The 11,970-nt window shown below is 37.0% G+C and overlaps 2 long non-coding RNA genes across 4 annotated transcripts; one reads left to right on the top strand and one right to left on the bottom strand.

Moving 5' to 3' along the window:
• Window positions 1-450: 450 nt before the first annotated feature.
• Window positions 451-1,273, bottom strand: LOC116406249. The gene is made up of 2 exons (XR_004219276.1): window positions 1,217-1,273; window positions 451-788 (listed from the first exon to the last, which is right to left on the bottom strand). It is a non-coding gene; the product is annotated as an uncharacterized LOC116406249 (long non-coding RNA).
• Window positions 1,274-6,039: 4,766 nt separating this feature from the next.
• Window positions 6,040-7,774, top strand: LOC116406250. 3 transcript variants are annotated; one of them, XR_004219278.1, is made up of 4 exons: window positions 6,040-6,584; window positions 6,724-6,802; window positions 6,882-6,929; window positions 7,751-7,774. It is a non-coding gene; the product is annotated as an uncharacterized LOC116406250 (long non-coding RNA). The 3 variants fall into 3 exon arrangements; XR_004219277.1 differs by lacking the exon at window positions 7,751-7,774 and adding an exon at window positions 7,507-7,535; XR_004219279.1 differs by lacking the exon at window positions 7,751-7,774 and having other exon boundaries at window positions 6,043-6,584; window positions 6,882-6,933.
• Window positions 7,775-11,970: the final 4,196 nt, after the last annotated feature.

Here is an 11,970-nt window from a genome sequence, read left to right as displayed (position 1 = left end):
TGTTCGAATCTCGTCAATCTCCTCTTGCGTATATGCACTTTTTTATATTAAACTACGTAAAAAGAAAGGTATGAAAAGAATAAGTTTAGATAATTTATGTAATTTGTAACATATAAAAAGTGAAAGTAGAAACTTACAAGGCTAGTGATGGGAGTACTAGAAATATGCACGATTTCATGTATATACTTTTGGACATAATACCCACACCCAACCGAATCCAATTGACGAGGACACTGCATGTATATAAATTATATACAAATTATTCTTATGTTTCATTGAAAATAATTATGTGTCAATGCAAATTACCTTTATAGGTTTCCATTTCGGATTTGACCGATAATGTTGTAAATCATGCTTAGCTTGCCATGTTTTTAATCCTCTATACATTTGGAAACATTAGAATTAGAAGACAATGAAGTCAAATAAGAAGTAAATCATAAGTCACATTTATGACTCCATGGATGTCTTCGTTAACTTTACTTTGAAGAGAGTCCAAAACATAAACACAGTTCTCTCGAAGATCGATGACATGCAACATCCAATGAAAACTACAATAAACATCTTCAATGTGAGTATACATTTAACCTCAATGAAAAACATAATAATGTGTTAATCTTATTTATTTACCCAGTATTATACGGAATTAGAACTATTTGTTCCAAGGTAGCCGCTTCTAACTGGTTGGCAAAATTTCTGGATCGGAGATCACGATCCTTGATATGTGATGTTATTTTTGCTTGGTCATAACAAAAAACTTGCTTCCACAATCACATTCATCCCAAAGATATCTAAGTAAAAGCAACCGTAGTTAAAAAGGAACAAAATAACTATAGCTATAATATTGGACATAAAGATGAGTAAAAGATGTTTACTTACGTAATGTATGCTAGGATGCACATATAGCCTATTTCTACCATGCCACAATAATGGAGCAAGTCCTAACGAGCTAAATAAATGAATTTGTTTTTACCGAATATTAGCTCGTTCATTAGGATGCGAACCATATCTACATCCTTCATATTGTTCACGACATGTCCATATAAGAGCTTAATGGTTCCATTAACATTTATGTAATTTGAAGAATACAGAACATCCTTTGGGGTTGAATGCTCCAAGCACAAACAAAATAATATCAAAACCTAAAATACAATCACAAATAAATATCAAAGCTTCAATAGCATATAAACAAGTCAACGAGGTCATTCAACAATATTACCTAATGCTTGATTTAAAGTCTCTATCTTGCCCTTCACTGGAATAGGTAAACTACAAGTTTAGGGTTTAGGGTTTAGGGTTTAGGGTTTAGGGTAAAGTCTCTATCTTGCCCTTCATGAGCAAGTCCACCAAGATTTTAACATTGGGACCACCATTGCTATCATCAAGTACGGTTGCTATTGCAACAATATTATTAATTGTTCCTATAGCCAATTTGCACGGTGTTTACTTTACAAGTATTAAAAGCATCATTAAGAACAATTTATCCTATAAACATTAAAATTTTAAAAGTGACAACAAAGTTAATTACCTTCACTTCTTCGTTCATAGGTGTGTTGCCCAAATCCTCATCGGCATAGAGATCTATGTTAACACTTCTGATGGACGATCTCAGATGATTATGACCCTTTTTGTAACTTTTGCTTTTTGAGTCATCTTCTACAACTTGAGAACTTGCAATTTTCTCTTTCCCTTTCACTGTCTTGAAAATATAGTGATTGAGAGACAAAACCACCCATGCCACGTACACGTCCACCATGCTCCTTAGAGCGCAATGACTCAGTCAATATGTCCTCATCTCTATGTGTTTCAGCTAATGCATCCTATAGAACAATACAAGTATTCATCATTAACTAAGTTAACAAAAGATTAAATATTGTATATAAGTAAATCGCAAGCAAACTTACGATTCGAGAGACACAATCTCGAGTAGCATCATCAAAATAATCATTGTTTTTTCCTTTTCTTGCACACGCACACGCACACACCCACACACACACGTGCACACACACGTGCACACACACGAACACACGCATGAACGCATGCACACATCCACAGACACATGCACGCAAACACGCACGTCCATCCATACGGGCACATGCGCACTCACACACACGCACACCCACCTACACGGGCACATGCGCGTACAAGCACACACACGCGCACAAATGCGCATGCACACACGCGCGCTCACATGCGCATGCACACACGCGCGCTCACATGCACATGCACAGACACGCGCACAAATGCGCATGCACACACGCGCGCTCACATGCACATGCACACACACGAACACATACGCACACACACACACGTGCACACACATGCACTCGCACACGCACACCGACCCACACGGGCACATGCGCACTTGCACACACGCACCGACACACATGCACGCACGCGCACCCACACGGGCACATGTGCACTCATACACACAAGCACACGTACACCCACCCACATTGGCACACGTGCACTTGCACACGCACATGCATACATCCACACACAAGCACGCCCATGCGCATGCACGCACACGAACACACGCATGAACGCACACACACATCCAGACACGCACGCGCACACACACACACATACATGTACGAACATACGCACACCCACCCACACAAACATATGCGCACTTGCACACATGCACACACACACACCCACACACATGCACGCACGCGCACATGCACACTCATGCACACGGACACATACGCACTAACACACACGAGCACACACACACCCACACAGACACACGCACACTTTCACACGCACACACAAGCACACGCACGCGCACACGCATACGTACACACCCACATACATGCGCACATGCGCATGCACACACATCTACACACACATACACACATGCACACAAGCACACACACATACGCACACGCACATCAACCCACACGGGCAAACGTGCACTCGCACATATGCGCACACACACGCACACACGTACATATGCACAAAGATGTGAAAATGAATTAAATTTAAAAAACAATTACATTAATTGTGTTGAGAATGACTTTTAAACTATATTCATTTAACTTAATAACATTAATTAAATTATAATTTCTATTAATATTGATTTAAGAGTGTCATTAGTGTAATTATATCAATATAATGCGATCTTATCCAATTTTACCAACAAAAAACAAGTCAAATATGGACTAGTAAATCCACACTCTTTGTCATAAGAGATATAATAACGTTTTTATGGGTCATTTTAAAAAATGACAAAACAACTTTTTCTTTTGAATTTTAGCAAATAGGATTTTTTATCTGAAAAAGATACATCAACCCATAATAACACTACAACAAATCTGGGTTGTAGTGTCAGGTGAAAAAAAATGAAAAATTGTCTTTATTGTCGTTTTTGAAAAGGTGGATCAAACCGACATTAATGATAAGGGTTTAATGTCGTTTTTAAATCGACATTAATGATTTTATTTTTTTAATTTTTTGTATTTTGTAAAAACTGACATTAATGACCCCTCATTTTTAATTTCTTTTTAAAAAATTGTTAGGTTTTAAAAACTAAAATTTTCCTCTCTTTCTTACTTTTCTCTTTCTTACTTTACTCTTTCTTACTTTTCTCTTTCTTACTCTACTCTTTCCCTATCAATTTTTCTTTTCTTTCTCTCCAAGTTGGTTTCTAATTTTGTTCTCTTCTCAATCTTTGACCCTAGATCGCGAACGGCAACCAATCTTCATCGTGCTTCCGCTGCAAAAATCCTTGGGTTTCTTCATTTGATTGTTAACTTGTGACTGCTAGGTAGCATTATTGATTATTAATTGTCTTTATTTTTTCAAATGTGCAGCCTTATTCATACTATCTTTTGTTAGAAAAATGAAAGAAGAGAAGACATAGAAATGAGCTTGGTAACTACCATTCTTGTAGGTGGATTTGCCAAAATGGAAAATGTAGAGTAAGTAATTTTGGTATAGCTATTTGGAGTATTATGTGAAGCACAATATCTTCATAATGTGATGCGTTTTGGTTTTCGATTGAGATCAATCTTGGTAATTAATTGTTTTGAATTGTGTTTTATTTTATCTTTTAGTAGTAAATGTTTTTGTTTTCTTTAGTTTAGTTTGAGTATTAGTCTGTTTTGATATATTTGTAGGTTGCATCTATTTATCCATATATTTATCTTTGATCAATACCTAGCTAGTGGAGTCTCTTCTTTTTATGGGCTTCCTTAAATTCCATGTTCTTTTACTATATATTTGAGATTTTCACCTTCCATAAATGAAATAAATTAACTATTTTCATTTGAAAAGAAAAACGATCCAATAGGAGTTTGTAAGATTATTTATCATCTCCATTGTTTAACTTTCTCTATAAAAACAATGTTGCTATTTATCATCTCCAATAGGAGTTTGTAAGATTATTTATCATCTCCATTGTTTAACTTTCTCTATAAAAACAATGTTGCTATTGATGGGTAAATTTATACAATTAAGAGTAAGAAGCCTATAGACTAGCATTGCTAAATTGAACATTCAAAATTTGCTTTGAAGTAAGAGTCGAGGATGGTATAATTATTCTTTAGTTGTATTCCTCTTTTTCTTATAGATCTTTGAAGAACCAAATTAGGTTATTTTCTTCTTCTTAATGAGTTGTTTGACCAAAGCTTATTTTCTTCTTTATTTTTGCAGCACTTTTGGGTTGCCATTTCAATTGTCTTCTTTGTTGCTGCTACATTATTTACTCTACTGAAACTTTGTGGTAATTTTTAATTTTCCACATTTAGATTGCAGTCTGTTTAGTTTGATTTTAAATAATATGTACTAATTTTGCAAATTCTAGATTTAATCTTCCCTAGGTTGTAAAGTATATTTTGGTCTTAGATAGCCAGCCAAGCTAAGCTAAGTAGATGGAAGCAATTGTTGAAGTTGAAGATTGTGAAAGCGTTTAAGATTTCTTATTTAAGTCTTGTATTAGGATCTAGTTTCATGTATTATTATAGAATGTATATACAAACGCAATATTAAGATTTCATTTTCTATATACAAATGTAAAAGAAAAATATTGTAGTTCCTAAAATAATATTAATTTTATTGATTTGTTGGTGTGAGAAAAAAATATTTATTTACACGTATCTAATGTCAGTTTATAAAAAATGAACAATAATGCAATAATTATATATTTTTTTGTAAAAATAGATCCAAAAACAAGACTTTAATGTCGGTTTAAAAACGATATCAAAGGCAAACTGACACTAAAGGTCAAAAATAGCACCATAAAAAATGTCGGTTTTAAACCAACATCAATGACCATACCGACATTACTGATGCATTTGATATCGTTTTTAAACCGACATCAAAGCAAAAACGACATTAAAGGCCTTTAATAACGTTAGCATAGATGTCAGTTCCGAACTGACACCAAAGATCATTAATGTCGTTCCGAACTGACACCAAATATCATTAATGTCGATTTTAAACCGATATTGAATGGCAAATTTTTTCTATTGTAACCAAATTTATATAATTTGAGAATCAACATTTTAATAATTTTATTCAATCTTACTAACTTCAAAATAACCAAATTGAATTTGAATTTCAAAATAACAAAATTATAATTTAATAGTATTTGAGAATCTCAACGATAGATTTTGTATCAAAATAACCTTAATTGAATTTCAAAAGTAAAAAATATCAACTTGTTCGATATCTTTATCTCAAAATAATATTAATGGCTTGAATATCAAGAAAACTAAATTATTATTTTAAAATTGAGAGAATCTCAACATTAAAAAATATCAACTTGTTCGCACACACCAACACCCACAAGCACACGCGCACACGAGCACACACGTCTCACACACACGTGCACATGCGCACACACGGACACGCTAGCGTACACGCACACTCACTGTAACGCCCCAAACTTGAAGGTAAATTATTTTGAGAGAAAGAAGATGTGAAATGTATTAATATAATTAAATATATATATGTATTTAATTATATTTTATTAATATATTTATTTTATGTTTTATTAAATAAGAGAAAAGAAAAGAAAACTTTTTTTTCTTTTTCTTCTTCCTCCCGTGCGCCCTTCCCCTTCTCCCCGTTCGCAGCGCAGCAACCGCCATCCATTCCTCTTCTTCTTCCGTTCGCAGCAGCCGTCGGTCGCCGCGTCTCCCCTACTGAAGCTGAGCGCCGCGACCTCCATTCCGTTCTTCATCTCCGTTCGCGAAGCAGTCTTGCAGCAGCCGCCGCGTAACCGTTCTTCATCTCCGTTCGCGAAGCAGCCTTGCAGCAGCCGCCGCGTAACTGTCCGGTCCAGATCTGCGGCGTCGTTGCTCTTCCGCCGCTGCCCAGCCGTCTCAGCCGGTTCTGTCTCCGTCGAAGCCACGGTTCTGCAACCGTCTCCGCCGGTTCTGTCTTCGTGAAGCCCTGCCGCGCAACCTCTGTTTCGAGCCGCCGCCCATTCCGTTCTCCTCTGTTTTCTGCACTGCCGCGCGACTCTCCGACCGCGTCAGATCGTTGATCGATTTTGAGGCAGCCGCCACGTCTCCTTTGGCCGACCGCTGACCGACCCACACTTAGGATTTTTGCTGCGAGTCCGACAGTCGTGCGTTGAGGTGTGCTGCTGTCTCTGTTTTACAATTTTATCGAGGTTGCTTTGTTGGTAACAACTTAAGTATGAATGGTAATTGGTTTCAAAGTGGTTCAAGTGTTATGGTTGGAATGTTTAGCTAATTTGTTAATTGGTTCTTGAAGGTGTTGGGAGTAACGTTGGGCTCCCTTAAATTCACAACCAATTTGTGAATTGTTGAGGGTTCAGTTCGCCAATATATCGGTGAGTTGGAACTTACGTTGAGGAAAGTAAGTGAGATATGTATCGTGGAAGTAATTGAATTTTGTGTTGTTGTGCTTAGGATTGTTTGGAGGACGTTAGTTGATTAAGGAGCTTCCCCAACTTTGAGGTAAGGGATTTTCTACTGGACTCACCTAAAGTTTTTGAGTTGTGTTGGACTGTATGGATGATGATTAAGATGTATATGTTTGATTGCAGACTAAATGTTTAGTGTATGTTGTATTTGACTGGAAACACATATATACACATTGATGTGTGAATTGATGTGGATTGCCGAAAGTATACATGTGAATGATTGAAATTATGCTTATGTGTACATGATGATATTAATAGATTGTGCTGTATAAAGATTGGATGTGAACTAGTGAATTTGTTTCGGTTGGATGTGGATTATACTGAACTGTGGTTTGTGCTGGTGAACTGAGGGGTGTATTGACTTGACTGTATAGTGGATTGACTGATGTATTAGCATATTATTGATAGACAGATGATTGTAGTAAAATAAGTTGACTGTTAGGATGTTGAAAGAAAGGACTTTGTGATTTGAAGTAACTGAAAGATGGGTTGAATGGAATGAGGGGATAAATTGTTAGGTTGTATTGGGATGTTTACCTTGTAGGTGTCCCACGGGATCACCAATTTATTGTGCACCTTCGGGAGCATTTGACTGATATGTGTTTCTGCAGAACACTAGACTGATATGTACGTCCCTCGAGGCGTTAGACTGATATGTACGTCCCTCGGGGCGTTAGACTGATATGTACGTCCTTCGGGGCGTTAGACTGAAATGTGTATCCTACGGGATCACAAGACTGCGACTGTACAGGGTGTCCCAATAGAACTTTAACAATTTATTTTCCCCTGACGAGACCAGTAGAGGGTCTCTTACTGAGTATTGTTATACTCACCCTTCTTATATTTAATTTTCAGGCAAAGGAAATAAAGGTGGCAAACTGACGAGGGGCAGGAAGGAAGCGTGATTGCCATAGGGAATGTGTTATTTTTCTTCCGCTTATGATTTCTTTTAAGGTTTAAGATGTACTAAAACTTAGTTTACAAACTTTTATTTGTAAATAGTGTTATTGTTAAGTTTTCTTGAATATTTGAAAATCAGGCCTAACATGTTTTGTTTTTAAATTGACTTATGTTTCAATTTGTATCAACCAAAGTCTTTTGTCAAAAATTAACGACCTCGACTTACCCAGAAAAGTTGGGTCGTTACAGTTGGTATCAGAGCCTAAGTTTTAGGTTCTGTAGACTGACTTACGATGTAAGTCTATGTTTTTGTGTTCCTATGGCTAACGCGACCTTCGTCTCTCGTCAGGTATGCTTTATGCTTATATGTATGGTTTATGTATATGACCTTGCCTAAGTTAAACTAGAATTACATGAATGTTATGATTTAATGGTGAAGGATTTAATGGTGAAATTTAGGAAAAAATGTTGCCATGTAGAGGTGTTCAAAGGGGTGGTCGAGTAGTAGAAAAGTAAGACGTTGTTAGCGAAATTGTCTGTTTTGTGATTGGAAATCTAAGAAAAATAAGTTATGTAGGTGGTTTTAAAGAGGACTAAATACACGGTCAAGTTTATACGAAACACATTAAATGGTTTTAGAATGGAGGTATTGGAAAAGAAACAAGGAAGATGAGCATGGTTGTCTTGATGTGACTTTAAGAAACAATTTTGAGTTTCTCGTGAATGAAAAGTTACTAGTTTGGAGTTTGAAAATTGGAATGTAGTTTAACCATGTAAACATAAAATGTTCAGCGAAAATGTAGTTTCTAATCCTTCTCCAGAGGCTAATTTCAAGTACAAAGAGGTTGGAACTATCGTTTCGCTAAAAGTTATCCCAACTATGAAGGTTAGTAAGTTGCTTGACCAGGGTACCTGTTGTATTTGACTAGTGTGGTAGACACCAGAGAAGTCGATGTTTCTTTGTTATTTGAATTAGTGGTGAAAAAGTATTATGATATTTTTCTAGAAGAGTTTCTAAGATTACCGCGCTAAACAGAAATTGGTCTTGCTATTGAGATAGAGTTAGACTCGTTCCTATATCTAAAGCTTCATACAAAATGGCCCCAACAGAGTTGAAAGATTTGAAGGTGCAATTGAAAGAAATGTTTAACAAGGACTACATTCGACGAAGTATGTTATCTTGGGGTGCACCAATTTTTGTTTATTAAGAAGAAAGATGGGTCGATGCACTTATGTTTTGATTGTAGAAAGTTGAATAAGGTGTCGGTTAAGAATAAATATCTTTTACTAATGAATGAGGATTTGTTTGATCAACTGCAATAAGTCCGTGTTCTTTAAGATTGAATTACATTCAGGTTATGACTTGTTGAGGATTAGAGAACAGTGACATTCCTAAGGCAGATTTTCGTTCGAGATATGGATATCATGAGTTCATTATGATGTCTTTTGAGTTGGCAAATGCTCAAACAATGTTTACGACTTGATGAACAAAGTGTTTAACAATCTCTTAGACACTTTCGTGATTGTATTTATTGACGATATCTTAATTTATTCCAAAATAGAGACAGCGCATGAGGAGCATTTAACATGGTTTTAGAGGCTCTTCGAGTCAACAAATTGTATGCAAAGTTTTCAAAATGTGAGTTTTGGATGAGGCCAAGTATCTTTCCAAGCCATGTGGTATCTAGAGATGACATTTATGTGGATCTCATAAAAGATTGAAGTCGTTACCAGGTGGCCTCAACCTTTCATAGTCAGTGAGGTTCGTAGTCTTTTTGGGTTCAGCAGGTTATTACTAACGGTTTGTATAAGAATTTTCTCGTATAGCTACTCCTTTGACTCAGTTAACTAAGAAAAGGGACTCCGTTTGTTTGGGACAAAGCCTATGAGGATAATGTTCAGGATCTTAAGCAGAAGCTTGTACAACTCCCGTGCTTACCGTACATGATGGTTCAGAATGTTCCGTAATTTATAGTGATGCTTTTAGGAAAGTTTAAAAGGTATTCTTATTCAACAAGTTAAAGTAGTTGCTTGTACTCCTCGTGAGGAAAATTGTCCAACTTATGATATGGAATTGACAGTTGTGGTTTTTACATTAATGATTTGAAGGCACTATATGTATGATGAAAAGATATAGATATTTTCTAACCAAAAGAGTATAAAATACTTCTTCACTCAAAAGAAGTTGAGTATGAGATAGCAAAGATGGTTTCAGTTAGTAAATGACTATGATTGTGAGATTTTGTACCATCTAGGTAAGGCGAATGTGGAAGTTGGTGCTCTTCATAGAAAAGTATCACATTTTGACAGCACTTATTACCAGACAGGTTTCATTAGACAAAAACCACGAGAGAGCTGAGATTGTAGTTTTAGTGGGGGAAGTCACCTCACAGTTAGCTCAGTTGTCAGTACATCTGATCTTGAGACAAAGAATTCTTGTGGTTCAATTAATTGATCCTTATTTGATTGAGAAGAATCGCCTAGTAGAAGTAGGGCAAGTTAAGGAGTTTTCCATATCCTTTGATGATGAACTTATGTTTGAGAGAGAATTATGTGTGCCAACAGAAAATGCAATTAAGACAAGGTTATTGGTTGAGACTCATAGTTTCCCATTTCTCATGCATCCAAGTAGCACAAAAATGTATCCGGATCTGAAAAGAGTTTGTTACTAGCGTAATATGAAGAGAGAAATGGAAGATATTGTTAGTAAGTGCTTGGTGTGCTAGCAGGTTAAGGCACCTAGACAGAAACCAGCAGGTTTGTTACAACCCTTAAGTGTGCCAGAGTGGAAGTGGGAGAATGTGTCGATGGATTTTATTTCAGGGCTGCCTAAGACCCTGAAGGGTTTCACAGTGATTTTGGTTGTCATGGACAGGCTTACGAAATCGGCACATTTTGTACCAGGAAAATCCACTTATACTGCTAGTAAGTGGGCAGAGTTGTATTTAACTGAGATTGTGAGACTGCATGGAGTGCCTGTATCGATTGTTTCTGATAGGGATGCACGGTTTACTTCCAAGTTTTGGAAGGGACTTCAGACTGCTATGGGTACGAGATTGGATTTTAGTACAGCCTTTCATCCACAGACTGATGGTCAAACTGAACGTTTGAACCAAGTTTTAGAGGATATGCTACGAGCTTGTGTTCTAGAGTTTCCAGGTAGTTGGGACTCTCATCTACATTTAATGGAGTTTGCTTATAACAACAGTTTCCAGGCTACCATCGGTATGGCGCCATTTGAAGCTTTGTATGGCAAATGTTGTAGAACCCCTGTTTGTTGGAGTGAGGTTGGTGAACATAGATTGATGGGACCTGAATTAGTTCGGTCTACTAATGAGGCTATTCAAAAGATTAGAGCACGTATGCAAACAGCGCAGAGTAGACAGAAGAGTTATGCAGATGTACGGCGAAAAGACCTTAAGTTTGATGTGGGAGAAAAGGTATTCTTGAAGGTAGCACCTATGAAGGGTGTTATGCGTTTTGAGAAGAAAGGGAAGTTAAGTCCTCGATTTGTTGGACCATTTGAGATCTTAGAGAAGGTTGGTGTTATGGCGTATCGCTTGGCATTACCACCATCTCTCTCTGCAGTTCATAATGTTTTCCATGTTTCGATGTTGAGGAAATATGTGGCCGATACATCTCATGTAGTAGACTATGAACCCTTGGAGATTGATGAGCATTTGAGCTATGTAGAACAACCTGTGGAGATTCTGGCTAGAGAGGTAAAGATGCTTCGTAATAGAAGCATTCCATTAGTAAAGGTTTTGTGGCGGAATCATCGAATTGAAGAGGCGACATGGGAGCGAGAGGAAGAGATGAGGACTCGTTATCCAGAGTTATTTCAGGATTAGAACTTTCGAGGACGAAAGTTTCTTAAGGGGGGAAGAATGTAACGCCCCAAACTTGAAGGTAAATTATTTTGAGAGAAAGAAGATGTGAAATGTATTAATATAATTAAATATATATATGTATTTAATTATATTTTATTAATATATTTATTTTATGTTTTATTAAATAAGAGAAAAGAAAAAGAAAACTTTTTTTTTCTTTTTCTTCTTCCTCCCGTGCGCCCTTCCCCTTCTCCCCGTTCGCAGCGCAGCAACCGCCATCCATTCCTCTTCTTCTTCCGTTCGCAGCAGCCGTCGGTCGCCGCGTCTCCCCTACTGAAGCTGAGC

The sequence above is a fragment of the Cucumis sativus genome, unplaced genomic scaffold (genome assembly GCF_000004075.3).
Source record: "Cucumis sativus cultivar 9930 unplaced genomic scaffold, Cucumber_9930_V3 scaffold79, whole genome shotgun sequence".
In the NCBI taxonomy this organism is placed as follows: domain Eukaryota; kingdom Viridiplantae; phylum Streptophyta; class Magnoliopsida; order Cucurbitales; family Cucurbitaceae; genus Cucumis; species Cucumis sativus.
The sequence above is the reverse complement of the archived record's forward strand: the minus strand, read 5'-3'. Positions and strand labels throughout refer to the sequence as shown.